The sequence below is a fragment of the Meriones unguiculatus genome, chromosome 10, assembly GCF_030254825.1.
Source record: "Meriones unguiculatus strain TT.TT164.6M chromosome 10, Bangor_MerUng_6.1, whole genome shotgun sequence".
NCBI lineage: Eukaryota > Metazoa > Chordata > Mammalia > Rodentia > Muridae > Meriones > Meriones unguiculatus.
Window position 1 is genome coordinate 24402721 of NC_083358.1, and position 15063 is coordinate 24417783.

The window sequence follows — 15063 nt, forward strand, 5'->3', positions numbered from 1 at the left end:
GATCTCTTAAATTTCTCCACAATACAGAAGAATCTATCTTTAGCTCAGAAAGCAAGCACGGTGTCATGGTTCCTGACAACCCCCACCCCTATCCCCGCCACCACGTTTTTAAACAAACATGTTACCCTGTTATTTTGTCAAGAGGGGAAAAATACTGACCCAGCCAATGAGAGATGAAGACATGGGAGTGTAGATAAGAGTTAGAGGCTCTACAGTGAGTATGTTCAGGATGGAAAAGGGAGCTGGGATGTATGTATGAGAACACTTTGATGAGAAAGACCCTGCTGAGTGGTTGTGGAGACCTGAACTGAAAGAACAGTCTCAAAGTGAGTGAGTTTCACTCATTCAGTACCAGGATTCCCCTGGGGCCCTCATTTGTATCAGTTGAAACCTTAATTACACAGTGAAGGAGCCACAATTTCTGACTCCTCCAACTCTGTGAATGTATATATATATATATATATATATATATGTATGTATGTATGTATATATCACAAACATATCACAAAATGAAAATTCTGAAGCTCCACTCTGGACCTGCTGAGTCAAAAATGCCTACATTCTTACTGAGCACTAGCTATAAGATTTTTCATGGACCCTGATGCTTTTTTTTTTTTTTTTTTTGGATTGTTGCTAGAAACGGTGGGAGAGGTACAGGGAGGAGAGGGGCATTTTTTGGTGTGCCCCTGTCTCAACAGGAGTCCACATGATATTACACCCTGTCTCTCACACAATCTTATTTCCCCTGATCTTCACACAATCCCATATGTGAGAAGTTTATATGATCTTTATATGATCACTGATGTGCTGCACACTTCCAACTTTGACAGTAGATCACATGTCCTCAGGGAAGTTCTCCCATAAAGACAACTCAGCTGTCCATTGCTAATTGGACATGGAATGCCTTGCATGGGCTGTATTTGTCCAGGAGAAGTTGTATCCCAGAAAAAAATGTAGTGTTGTCTCTTTTCATGGAGCAGAGTGTCTGGCAGAAGGGGAAGATGCCAAAGGAACTAAGTAGTACAAGGTATGTACCATGACAGAGAAGCATGTAGGACACTGCACTGTCATGGCCGGACAAGCCAACTTTGACCAGCTGACAGACTGAAGAGGAGAGGGAGAGAAAAGGAGAGGAGAGAGTTGGTGAAGGAGGGCAAGATGAAAGAAGACAGGGGAATAAATGGAGTGAAGGAAGGAATGGATAGAAGAGAAAAAAAGGTTGGAGAAATAGAGGAGGGAGGGAATAATAAAGAATAAAGGACAGGAAGACAAAGAAAAGAAGAAAAGATTAGGTTTGACGTTATTTCCCAGAAGCCCTACATTCTTTTACATTCACCTGCAATAAGCGCCTTAGAATTTTGAGGCAGAGTCCATAGCCAAAGAAAAATCCTCAGTGCTCCCCAAATGCAATTTTCTCCCAAACAATACACTCTACAGTGCCTCTCTGCGTCCCCCCATGCCCAGCTGTGGAAAACGGGAGTAGGAGAGAGGAGCCCATTCCCTTATTGCTTCTCAACACTGACTCATATTTCTGACCAATGGCTGTCTACCCAGACTGCCTGTGAAAATCATCCACAGAGCTCATAAAATATATTCTCCCTGGGATAATTTGTTTGGGATCAATTTCTGTTCAGTGAGATAGAAAAGCAGATACACTGAATGGCTTTCTTTTTCTTAGCAGATAGAAAGAACATCTTTTCTACTTCAAGATTTTGCCATCCTCTAAAGCCTGGGGTTTCAGCAAACATTATGGAGCAAGCTGGCTTGCTGTGATGATTGAATAAAGTGGTGGAGAGTGTTTAGGTCAGTGAAAATGTCAGTAGGTGCCTATCAGCTCTGAACTGCAACTTCTGTATTTAGCAGTCATGTGACTTTGGACATATCTATTCTGTCTCATTTTTTTTTTTTTTTTAATTTATGAACTCAGAATAAAAGTACTCATCTTGGTTCTCAAGAGATGGCTCAGTGATTAAGAGCACATACTGCTCTTACAAAGAACCTTGGTTTGGTCCCCACTGTCCACACAATACATGCAGCCACTTGTAACTCCAATTTCAGGGATTTAGACCTGTAACCGGACACTCTTCTGGAATTAGACCCTCTTCTGACCTTCATGAGTATCAGGCAGTCATATCCTGTCATAGACCATATGCACACATCAGGCAAAACACTATTACACAGGAAATAAATAAATTAATCTGAAAAAGGTGCCCATCTTGTAGTGCTGTAAAGACTGAGCGGCTAGATTGCTAGTAAGCGCATCTGAAATCATAGCAAAGTTGCCAGGACTGAAGAACATGAGATGATGCTAATATCAGTGATGCCTATTTATCCTATGTAGAATAGGGTACAGCCATTGACTCCCAAGTCCACAATCTAGCTATTCTACTTTATGTGACATTGAGGTTCTGTAAGATTTAGCTTGTTTGGGGGGGTGGATTTATCCCTTCCAGTTCGTATGCTTTCCCCCTTCTAGGTCATTGATTTTTATCTTGTGTAGAGTCAGAATAGGATTTTTAATACATAAACTCTTCTGAAGGCACCCCCCTCTCTCTTTGAATGTGTGTTTAGTCCCAAGTCTGATGCTGCTCTGGTGGTCCAGGCTGGGCTAGACTAGTGGTAGTGATGGATGCTGCCCTCTTACTCTCTTCGCATTAATGAAACCTAGGAATGCCCCTTATTCATAAGGCTGGGGATTGTAAATGAACCCCAAGGAGATGTTATCCAGACACCCTCACACTGGAATTATCTTCAAAGTCCTGTGTTTGCTTTTCTACAGCCCACGAGGCCGTAATTCTTGTGATCCTTCTTTCTTAGGGGATGCATTATAGCTATCTCATCATGATCTGGAAGGTGCAGAAAATCCAGTGGGATTGTCAAATGAGATATCAGAGTTAAGTTCTATGGCCAAGTTTACCTCTTTATGTTTGTTCACTTCTTTTCTGAGGGAGTTCCTCAATTTTTGCACATTTATAAATAGGTAGTAGGACTTTTAAGCTGCGAGAGTCTTAGATTCAAAACTTATTGAGAGATTTGTTTCTCAAGATGGCATATCCTAATTTCTTTATTTTCACATAAACCGGTTTCTCCCAGGGTGAAGGTTCTCAGTGTTTGAATAAAATAAGTTCACTTCAATTGTGCAACATTTTTGTAACATTCAATTGTCTTCTGGACTGGATGAAAAGACTTCAAATTTTACACAGCAAAGTTTGCATCAATCTTTTATTTCTACCAGATAGCTCAAGGTTATGATGTTCTCTTGTCTTTGAAAGAAAACAAGGCCAGATTGAGCAGAATATATGAATCAGGCTCAGCTTTTTCCTGGGAGGAGCGGCCTTTTTTGTTGTTGTTCATAATTCATTATTAGAAAGATTTATAAAGCCCTTTTGTAAGAGCTTCAAGAAGCAGGCTGGGACAGAAACATAATCTAGTTAAACTCACCAAACTGCTGATATAGGAGAAAAGTTGGGTTGGGTTGGGTTTAGGAAACCAAATGTAATCAATAATGTTTTTCTCAGAGACTATGTCTTAGACTCTGCTCTCTGGGAGCCCTCGTTGCTTATGTTCTGAGTGCCAGAGCACTGCCTATTGTGTAACAAAAGTCTCTCTGGCTCTCAGATCCCATTCAGTGACTTCCTCTTTTGAGATTTTTTTAAATAAAAAAAAAATCCTCAACTCTCACCTTGCTTCCCTTGCAAAATCTTTTAAAGACTTATTTGTATTTATGTATATGTCTGTATATGCCTGTGTGTGTGCCATTTACATGGCATATCCCATGTCCATGGAGAGACAGTATCAGATGCCCTGGGGCTGCAGTTATCGGCAGTTGTGAGTCACCAATATGGGTGTTGGGAATACAACTCAGGGATTCTGAGAGAGCAACAAGTGTTCTGAGAGAGCAACAAGTGTTCTTATTCACCGAGCTGTCCCTTCAGCCCCTCTGTTTATTGAGAGCATACCCCTTAACTCTCAGTTTAGATTCTTTGATTCTCTCCCTGTTGCATTTCTATGAGAAATCTTCTTTTGTCTAGACCCACACCCATGTTTAGAAGGACCTCCTAGGTGTCTCCATAGTGTGCTAAACTCATCTGTTGACTTATGTGAGCCCTTCCATAGAACAGCATGTGGGAAGGATATTGGGATGGCTTAGTCTCCCCTGCTCACTTCCCCATGGGACATTTGGTGTGACATGCTATGACAAATATTAAAATAAACATCTCTGTGATGAACAGAAGGAGATTCTACATTCATACTTCCAATCTCAATGGTTCCACAGATTATGATGGCCTATCTTTTCACTGGTGGGCTCAACTCCATCCTACACTTTATATAAGACAGGATCTCTGTCCACCTACCTCTTCCAAGTCATCTCTTGCTCCTCCATACTTCCTTTGACATCATACTAATATATTCTCTAGTTTAAGGCTCAGGGGTGATGATTTTAGCCAGGCTTAATGGCTTGTATCTGTAAGTCCAGAACTCAATAAGCTGAGGCAGGCATCATGAAAGTCTAGGGAGGGAGGAAGACTTCGCTTAAAAAATTTTGTGGGTTTCAGAGTGCAAGTTTAACTTCCTATTTAGGAACTTAGCTTCCTAAGTAGTGCCAAAACCATCTTGACGAAGTAGAAATGCTTTTATCTATTCCATGTTGCAAGATTACACGAACAAGCACTTCATAAGCCATTGGCATTGCACAGACTTATTCAAATGTTTACTGCAAAGAAATAAAATGATTAATATCTTTATTATAATCTGGGTTTTCTTGAATATTCAAATTCTCTCATTGAGAAGGATCTGAGGATCTTAAAAAAGCATCAGAAGGCACAATGCTCTTTCAAAAAACCTGACATTCTGATCACCATCTTGGAGTCTGTCCTGCTGGAACTTGGTGTGTATGGCCTACAATACACTTCCTGAGTCACAGTACAATTGTGTAAGGATGTCTGACATCCATGTGTCATAGTTCTTCCAACCCAGGCATTACGGATTTGATTTGAGTTTCTGATCACTTCACAGCTTTTTGTTGTTATAATTTGTTTGTCTGCATCAAGCCAGTGCCCAATAAATGCCTTTGAATGAATGAGGATAGATATAAACCTGACCTCACTGCTTTTATGTTCTGCTGTTTGCCTGGCATGGGCTTCAGGCCACACAAATTTTATCCAGCTAGGAAACACACCTTCTCCCCTTCATGACAATAGCTCCAGAATATTAATGGATATCAAGACTGATTGGGCTGAGGCCAAATTGTGTCTACCCTGCCTCACTGAACAGAGACACCTTTCGTAGTTCCCTGAACTTGGAACAAGAGAGTACTAACTTCCTTCTCACTTTTTCTTGCAGCTGGCAGCCAACATTCATTCAATGGGATCCTGAGTCTCCCACCATATTGTAGAAATTAAATCCAAGTAGCATTCCATGGGGTTCCCAGGTCCTCACTGCATACAGATCCTGATGCTATACTAGGCCAAAGTAACTTTCTAGATGGAGACAGCCTTTACTTCCCCTGCTAACCTAAAATAGCATCCTCTACATTCAAAGCACTGTGTGATGACTACAGCCTCCTGCTCATTCAGGATAAGAATATGGTCCAACTGCTTATAAATTTTGCACTCATTTCCTTCATATTTACGAACATTCATGAAAAATTGAGAAATCTCATGAGCTATATGGATGGGTCACTGTATAATTGCCTACAAAGAGTGAAAAGCATTGAGGATATAGAAGTGAAAGAGTGATATATAATTCATAATACGGAGATGAAAGGTGGGTGAATATGAAGCAGCTCTTCCTTGAAAATGTTTAATCATTTTTTAATATCAACACACCTTATTATAAAGACAACATGGCTTATCCAAATACAATCAGTAAAACACTCCCGTCTTGTAATCCAATGATTACAGAATTCTCAAATAGTCTCTAGGATAAAGTGTTTTGTGAATATGGTGTGAATATCGGTTAAATACAGATTTCTTAATAGTTGAGCCATTATGTAATTAAATAATATTTGTAGAATGACAATTGTGTATTCCGTAAATGAAAGTTGGATTTAATGAGACATTTATTAGCACAAATGATTAATAATGAACCTCTCTGAAGGTAATTTACACACATATGATGTGGCCGAGAAGAAAAGCTCATTTTAATGCTTACCTTGTGTCCCATGCTGCCTGCCTCATATCCAATTCAAATCAATTCTTGGTTAAAAAACCTTACTCTAAAACTTAAATCATTTGAAGTGAGACAATGGACAAAAGTACCTTTGAAAACATACTGCTGAGGTTACAGAAGATTTATACCAAGATTTAAAACTGGCATTTCATTTTCCTAGTAAATAGAAATATCTCAGGGGCTAAAATAAGAATATTTCTTTCTTTTTTTCTTTCCTTCCTTCTTTCACACCCTCCTCTCTTAATGTCTTCCTTCAATAAAGACATGGATCCCATTCACAGGCAAAGAGCCCTCCTGAACTAATCAGCTTTCAGGACCACACCTCTTACTACTGTTGCAATAATCACTGAATTTCAGCATCTGAAGTTTAAATAGATCATGTTCAAGCCAACCCAGCTATGATTTATGCTTTACTTCCAATAGATCGCTGCATACCTTACAGGATTACTCTTCAGCAAAATGAACACTACTGGCATTTCCTTCTCTCTTATATTAAGAAGAAATAAATAGATCAGTGACCCCAGCTTATATTCTCATTATCTTTTTTTTTTGGCTCTAAATGGACAGTAGTCAGCAGGATATAATTTTACCCATGTCTTAACCTTCATGTAGCATAGCATTTCACAAAGAGAATATACCAGTTAATATTGGGAAACTTATTAAATATGCTAGTTGAACTCTGTTCTTCTCTGCAGTTCCATGGCAAGATAGAAAAGGAAGTCACAGTGCTTTGAAACACTGTTCTCCATAGCTCTGCCCCTTTAATAGAACCACCACATCTCCAGAACCTTAGTCTTGGCCATATACCCTTTCCTGAGGTGAGGTTAATATAAGCAATAACAACTCTGGGTTCAGAGTAGCCAAGATTGCTATTTTGACTTAGCAAACAGAATCATTGATGAAAGCAAAGGTTGAACTTACTCTGAGATTGGATTGGTGTCTTTTAGTCCAAGAGATGAAGGAAGATCTTGAATAGGATTCTGAAGCAGAGAGAAGCAGTTAATAATATAGCAAGTGAAACTTATATAGAGGGAGTATGCGGATAGTGACTTAAAAATAATAGTTATTCATTTGCATTTTAAAAATTCTAATTGTAGTATTAGTTAGAGAGAGGTCTTACATGATTTATTCATTCCACCTCATTCCAGAATTTCTGGCAGGCAAATGCAATATTTTCAAATAGATTATGTATAGTTTAGAAATCAGCACGTTTTCTATAATGCCAAATGCTGCCAAGAGGCTCGGGACATTGTGATTTGGAGCAAGGTTTCTACATTGGGTTTCTTTGGATCTCAGTTTTCCTTCTTCCATGTAGGAACTATATGACTTCAGGGTCAGTCCTTAATGCTTACCAGACTTAGTTTGCTCACCTACAAAAATAACAACCAAATGTGGTTGCTGAACATGATGCTCAAGCCTTTATTCAATAAAGTAAATATGGATTCAGCATCTATTACTTATACAATTATTCTAAGACAAGGGTTAAGACTGTGTTCTCACTTGTTATACTCTAACCTTCACACACACACACACACACACACACACACACACACACACACACTCACAGAGAAAAGCTTGCTTTAATTGATTTGGCCATGATGATTTGGGTCTGTGGTCTTTCTCTTCACATCCATGGGACTAACACACACTTGTACACATGCATTCCAATGCATGCCTTCACAAACACATACACACACTGGGTGTGGGAATGGGGGAGAGACAGAGAGAGAGAGAGAGAGAGAGAGAGAGAGAGAGAGAGAGAGAGAAAGAGAGAAGCTTATTCAAACAGAAGAGATTTTCTTGCAAACTGAAATCATTCATATATCCACGAGGAAATCCATTCCTTAAAAAACCATTGCTTTTTAGATCTCATATCACCCCAAATACAAAGGGGTGTGGATACATCTACCTCAGTAGGTTTTCATATCAAAATATTTGTCAGTCATGTTCCAGATCAGTAGGCCCAGATAGACGCAACTCTTTACTGCCAGTGGAACAGTAAAAAGATAAATAAGAACATATTTCCTTGTATGAAACAGACAAGAAATGCCATCTGTGGGTCCCATGTCATGGCCCCCTCCTTGGAAAACATGCCTGAAAAATGTGGGAAAAGAAACCTCTCAATCTTCATAAAACCTGTTTTTCTTCTTTGTTTGTTTTGTTTCATTTTTGCTTTTGTCCTGTCTGGGAATCCCGCTGGCCTGTGTTTCTCAGACTATCTGTGTGTAACTGTAACTTGGTTCTAAGTTATGACTAATAATGGTCTATGATCAGAAACAATGACCCATCTCATGCTCAACCAATCCCCCACAACTAAGAGGCCCTCTAGTTTCTGAGCAGGACACAGCCTACCAACATGGCTTGAGACCTAAGGGCAGGAGAGGCATCAGCTTCTCAGTTTTAAGACTCTGATTCTGGTTGGTTGAAGACCATTACTAGATACTGTTTCTATTTTATACCTGTGCAATAAATAATGCACTAATCCATTGAGGTTTCTGAGCTTGTTGGCCAGAGAGTATTCATTTCCACCAAGAAAAGTCAAACCTAGACCTTGCCAGTGATAGCAGGCAAGCAGACAATTTGGCAAATTACTCCCGGAGTTAAACAAATTTACACATGAAAACAGAGTTCCCTGACAACTGCAGGTCTGAGTCTTGAAACAAAACAAGCAGAGTTCAGAACTCAAAGGCTCTGCCTGTGGAGGTATCTGCTCTGTGAGCAAGACTCCCAGGGCCTCCTGGGGACTGACAAAGTCTTGGCAGACAAGAAAGTTCCCAGGCCAAGTCCCCACCCCCTGCTGTCCTAATCATTACTTCCAGAAAGCAGTAGCACCTCCACTGGAGTATTTTTAGATCAGCCTAATTTCTACAGCAAGCTACAACTATGTTCTCACACTCTGATGTGCTCACTGCTACTGATGCCTCTGCTACTTAATTTCCATTATTAATATTTACCACAATATGATTAGCCTAGTTCTGGGACTCTGAGTTAGAGCTTATTATTAACTTTCCCACACATGATGCTCATGAAGAAAACATTTTTCTTCTGCCTTGTCTCAAAAAACACCATGGGATTTGGATATAGAAGTCTTCTGCCTCAAAAGATGAACCCTTGAGAGGGTGCTAAGGGATCTCTTCCTAAGGAAGCCTCTGCTCATCACCCTATGACTGGGTTAGGTACCATTTCATAGTATCTGATGCTAATACATAAAGTTTATTTCAGTGAGAGTATACTGTAGCTGTTTCATTCTCCTTTTCTCAGACTATGTGCCTCTTAAGAGCAAATGCTTGGTTAATATGGTTTTATATCCAGTGTCAGGGAATCCAGCTTGATGTATCTTCTTAAATATGTTCCAGTCAGATTCTTTGAACCTCTGCCATATGCCTAGTATTGTGCTTAACTACAGGAAGTGAATAGGTAGCCGGGATTCTTGTTTTTATGGAGTTAACAGGGTGAGAGTTATCAAAGATCTGTTCAGACAGCCACATCATCAGAGATTAGTTCACTGATCTGGAAAAAAAACAAGTGTGTTTCAGTGTAGGCATCTTACTTCATCTTTTCCCAAATAGATCTTCAGAAAAGGCTTGGAGTGCAACTGTATTTGGACAATAATTTCAGGAACAGCAATATGAATGCTGAGAAGTGTGGCAGGAAATTGAGGAAAGCCAATAAAGGTGATGATAAAGAACAGATGAATATTGTGGGCAACAGAAGTTCAGCCCTGCTAGGGCCGAAGAGAGTATCTGGAATATGCCTAAGAACTGCACTGTTGCAGGGTCTGACCCAACAGCTGTGTCTTATTCACTGAAGAGTAATTCCATTTGTTGACTCCCCTGCATCCCAGCCTGTCTTGTGTTGGTCCAGCATGTTCTTCCAACCACAGAGGGATCAGAGAGAAAAAGAGATGCTGAGTGTTTCTGTGGGATAATTATGAGATAATCCATAGGAAATGGAGATCACCTTCTGTGGTGGATATGACCAGAGTCTCTCCTGGGCCCATTACATGCCTAGAGGAAGCACATGATAGTCGTGAAAATGAATGTGGCTAGTGGCTGAAGATGTGAGTTTGGTGAGGAGAATAAAGTTGAGAAGAGATTTGAAGGTGCATATGAACAGCCCAGTCTTGTAGCCCTTTCAAACACTAAGGGTGGGAAAAAAGACCCTGAAAGTCCTTAAGCACAAAATGGGTCACACGGTATTTGTGTCTACAAACAGTATTTTTGAGACCAATTGGGAGGCAAGTTAATGTTGGGCAGTTTGAGTAAAAGATAAGGGAAGTGGAATACCCAGGAAGAAAAGCAGGACAGATAGCACCTGTACAAGATGGTGAAAGGAGAGAGAGGTCCCTGATGTTTGGTGAATCATAAAACCCTAGAAGAAACTAGTCTGGGTTGATAATCATGGCTCTGCTTCTAGTCATCCTGAAAAGGCAAGTTTTGTATTAGCCAACAGGAAATATTTCAGGTAGCATTTTAAATGACTTAGGTGATACATACCAACCAGACCTAATAGTAAGAGGTATGTGAGGTCCTTGGGCTCAGGTGACAATATGATAAGGAGCCCTCACCAAGCCGTGGGAGAATCCTAGTATGCAGTAAATGAGAAGAGGGGCAGGTATTATTTTCATTCTTTTTGGCTGTCTACTCTATTCCTAATTTGATCTGAATCCTTAGTGACAGGTTGCAAGGGTTCAGAGTTTCCATTCTTATAGTTCTCATAGTAACTAGTGTGGGTCTTAGGGAGAAAAAGTCAGATGCTGAGAAATGCAAATGGATGGGGATGTGGGTGGGTGGTTAGCTAGATATATGAACTGATAGGTTCTGAATGCTAGGGCCTGGGAGACTCAGGAAGTGAATGCAAGAAAACATGGATTGGAGGATGAATGCAAGATCAATGGGCCTATATTCATTAGAATCTAGTGTAAGGTGTTCTGACTGTTGCCACAGCTATGTGTACCTACACTGAAAGCTTCATCAGAATGCAAAGTCCACGATTGTCATGGAGGGAGATACAGACGTTTGAATGTGCTTATGTTGTGGGTGGACTGTGGAAGGAATTTCAAACTATTCAAAAGTAACTAGTGTCAGCTCAACGATGCTCTACCCACCATGGTCCCCCTGATCTGTGAACTACATCACTGTTTCAAACTCACCCATCCTGAAAGTTCTTTATCCATTCCAGGGGTGCCTGCATGGCACAGCAGGTCTGTAGAGGCACCATTGGAAATAAACAAAGGACTATCATGAACCTGCCATGGCTGTCTGGAGAGTGAGCTATAGACTAAAATGTGAATATTTAAATACCTACTGCTTCTATAGTCTAGAATTTCTCACCTCCAAGTATCAAATAACCGTACATTAGTTTTATTCATTTAATATGTATTCACTGCACATGTTCTAGGAGCTTAGTGTTCCCGTAGTGATCCCTAATGATGCAGACATCTTGAGATGCTACATCTGAGTACTTACTGAACACTGGAAACAGTGGAGAGGAAGAACCTTCTGCAGAGGGGATGGGTGTAAGTGAAGCAGCAAGTGAAAGCACAGGAGAATGTTTATCCAGGGAGGGAAGTAGACAAAAAGATCAAGACTAGAATACGAGTGAGCTCTAGTCAGAGCTAAGGCAGGAGCTTGGAAGGCAGGAACACAGAGAGATAGCGAGCAGCCTTGCTGCAGAAACGAACAGGGGACAGACCCATAATATTTTCTATGCACAGTGTTTTACATGTTTCAAAACTTATTCACTGGCTGCAGAGTAAAGAGGTTTTATGGATTAAGATCTCAAGGGTCAGATGATTTTTCCATAGAGAACTTAAAGGCACTGAAGGAATTTCCTGATTCTGCATTCATTTGCTTTGGCAGTGCCTGTTGCTTACTGAGCGTGCAGTGTGGACTAGTTCATGAACGGTTACTGATGAAAGAGGATGGGTTGGGAAATAGGACACTACAGAAAGGCGTCTGGTTAACACTGGATTATGGAGGCAAAACACAGAATCCAGCCTAGATTTTCAGGGGATCTAACTGGCCAGAGATGAACCATGTGTTTTCTCTCATCCCTTTGGTCTGCATAGAGTGGAAATGCATGGAATGTAGACCTGATGGTGCTCTCCCGATTGAGGTGACCAGTGAGGCATCACTAACTTTTCCAAAATAAGAATCCTGGTAATCCTCATACTACATAATTCACGGGGGACATTCCAGGGAACTACTTTTACTAAATATAAATGGGTTTTTAGTAAATGCTGGTTAATATGAACACAGAAGATAGAAGTGTTTTATGAGAGTATGAAGCACATAAACAAAGCTAGAGTCCAACAGCTATGGAAGAGTATCTTTTGTGATACAGGAAAGATTGTTTGCAAGAGTCACAGCAGCTTAGGCAAGGTTGTATATGCCTAGAATCCCAGTGCTTGTGAGGTTGAGGCAGAAGCATTGCAAGTATGATACCAACCTGGCCCACAAAACAAGAACCTGTATGAAAAGAATAAATAAATAAATAAATAAATAAATAAATAAATAAATAAATAATGAGAGTCATGGCTGTCCAAAATGAAATTGGCTGTTCTTTGAGTTCAGAGAGACTTTTAACCCTACAAGTACTCCATCAGAAATTGGAAAATAAAGAAACAACCTTCTCTGTTGGTTTGGTAAGGGTAAGGGCTGGGATATATCTGCAATTTTCAAATGTTATTTGATCTTTAAGCCAGGGAAACTTAAGCATTAAGGATCGCGTTGAATATAAGGACCACAATATCATGATATGAAAAAGAGAAAAGCACAGCTCTACTGGATATCCTGGCAGAGGGGACTAGATCCTATGTATAAAACCTGCTTCTCCCTTTTCTGGAACTTTGCTACCTCTTCATTGAAACCATTAGGGAAAAGCCAGAGAATCCTCAGGCCCTATGATTGGTTACTTTTCCAGGCTGTATTTGATGGGAGCTTCTGCTTGGGTCTAAGTGTCAGCTGGAAAAGGCCGGGAACAGCATCTGTGGGCTGGGCATGAGTTCTCTCAGTGGTCCAGTTTTACATCAGGTCAGTGTTTGCTTCAGTCAAGCAAGCTCTCTATGCTCCTTGCTCCAAGCTCTGAGGTCTCCATTACAAGCACTAAGTTCATGCTCCTCATTTCTTCCTGAATCTTGGCCCTGCTCCCAAAGCTGTGAACCATGGGTGTGGATGCCTCCCTGCACCCAAGTTAGCTCAGCTGGGCAGAACACATGAAAACCAGGTCTGCATCTTAGCCTGCCATTCTAGATAGTAGCCATAGGTCTAGGGATGTTTACATTTTTCTTGCTGTGGAATTTTGGCTTCCTTGAAGATGTTTTCTTTTTTTAAGATTTTTCCCTAAGGATCAAGGTGCTGAAATAATCCCCTGACATTCTCTCCTCTCTTCCAATAGTATATCACCCTCCATAGTTCATCAAGTCCATAGCTCTCTAAGAAGGCTGTATCTGTCCCTTGATGCCTAGCTATCCCAATAGACAGAACCTAAGCAGCATTATCTTTTTTAGGATAATGAATTGCTAGACAGTGTTCTGCAGACAGGGTAGAGCTAAGGAGCCCAAGTACTGACTTGGGAACATAGTCTTTGGGAGGACCTGGTGCTGGGGTCCAAGTAGAGGCTTCTACTGTATACCTCTCTCTCCAAGCTATTCTAGGAAGGATTATGGCCACTTAAATATATTTGGTGTTTCTTGTATTTAGATAAATATGTCAGCTCAGATATTGACTCGTACAACAGTTTATGGTTTCACTTCCATCCTTCCCTTCCTCCCTCCCTCTCTTCTTCCATCCATCCTTTCTTCTTTCCTTTCATTTTGAGACAGTCTTGCTATATAACTCAAGCTGGACTCAGTAGATAATCCTGCCTCAAGTTTTCCAGCTAATGGGATGATAAACACAAACCACCACGCCCCAGCTTTGCTATTGCATTTCTTTATCTATAAAACAGGACTAATATTTTAGCTCCTAGCATGAAAGGCTATTAGGAGAAATAAATAACACTTCATTCAAAACATTCAGGTAGGTGCTACATAAATGTGTAATTTCCTTTCTATTCTTTAGTGTTTTGCAAAATGTGCAGATCTCTTTTGATTGTTCATTTGTTGTTCATCCACTATCTATTGTCTTGTATCCCAAATATCAGAAGCCCCAAGCTAAGGACAATAGGTGAAGGTAGGTTCCTTGGCCCTGCAAAGATTTCTGCTTTGGGCTAGCGGTTATGAGGAAATGACTCAGGTGTCAGAGATCCCATTTGCTCTTGTAGTTTTATGACTTTCAGACTGTTCCCTCAAAATTGCACTTAATTTTAACTTCATTAACTTCCTGTTCTGTCACAACAGTTGAACAAGGATTTCTCCATGAGCAGTATTCAAATCAGCTTTTAATGAGCTATTTAATTAAAGGCTAATTGAGGTGAATTCATTAAAGATTTCTAAATTATGCTTATCGGGGTAGCTATGTTTTAAGATAAGTTTTAAATATTTGTTTTATATTGCATTGTTTGATCATAAAAGTATGTATAAAATTACTTTAAAAATTGCTAATTGGAATGTCGGTACATTTTTTTCTCCTTTCACACTTAAGTGGGACACTTAACTAATCAAATTGATATATGTTTAGTGCTGGGATGAGATGATAAGAGATTACTTGTGACTGTGGTTGAGATTATAACTGGGTTTGGTTCACGGAACATTCCCTGGTCTCCTGAGACATTGCTGGGCTGCCTTTGGCTTAATGTTGGAGCTGTTGTGCAGATTGTGGCTGCTTAGAAACAATTTCCACCAATACCTTGTGGATTTTGAGTTTTCAGTTGACTTCATGGGAAAGGACTTGTATCATTCTTATGAGCAATGTCACTCAAGAAATTAATATGTGAGGTAGAATTTGGCGC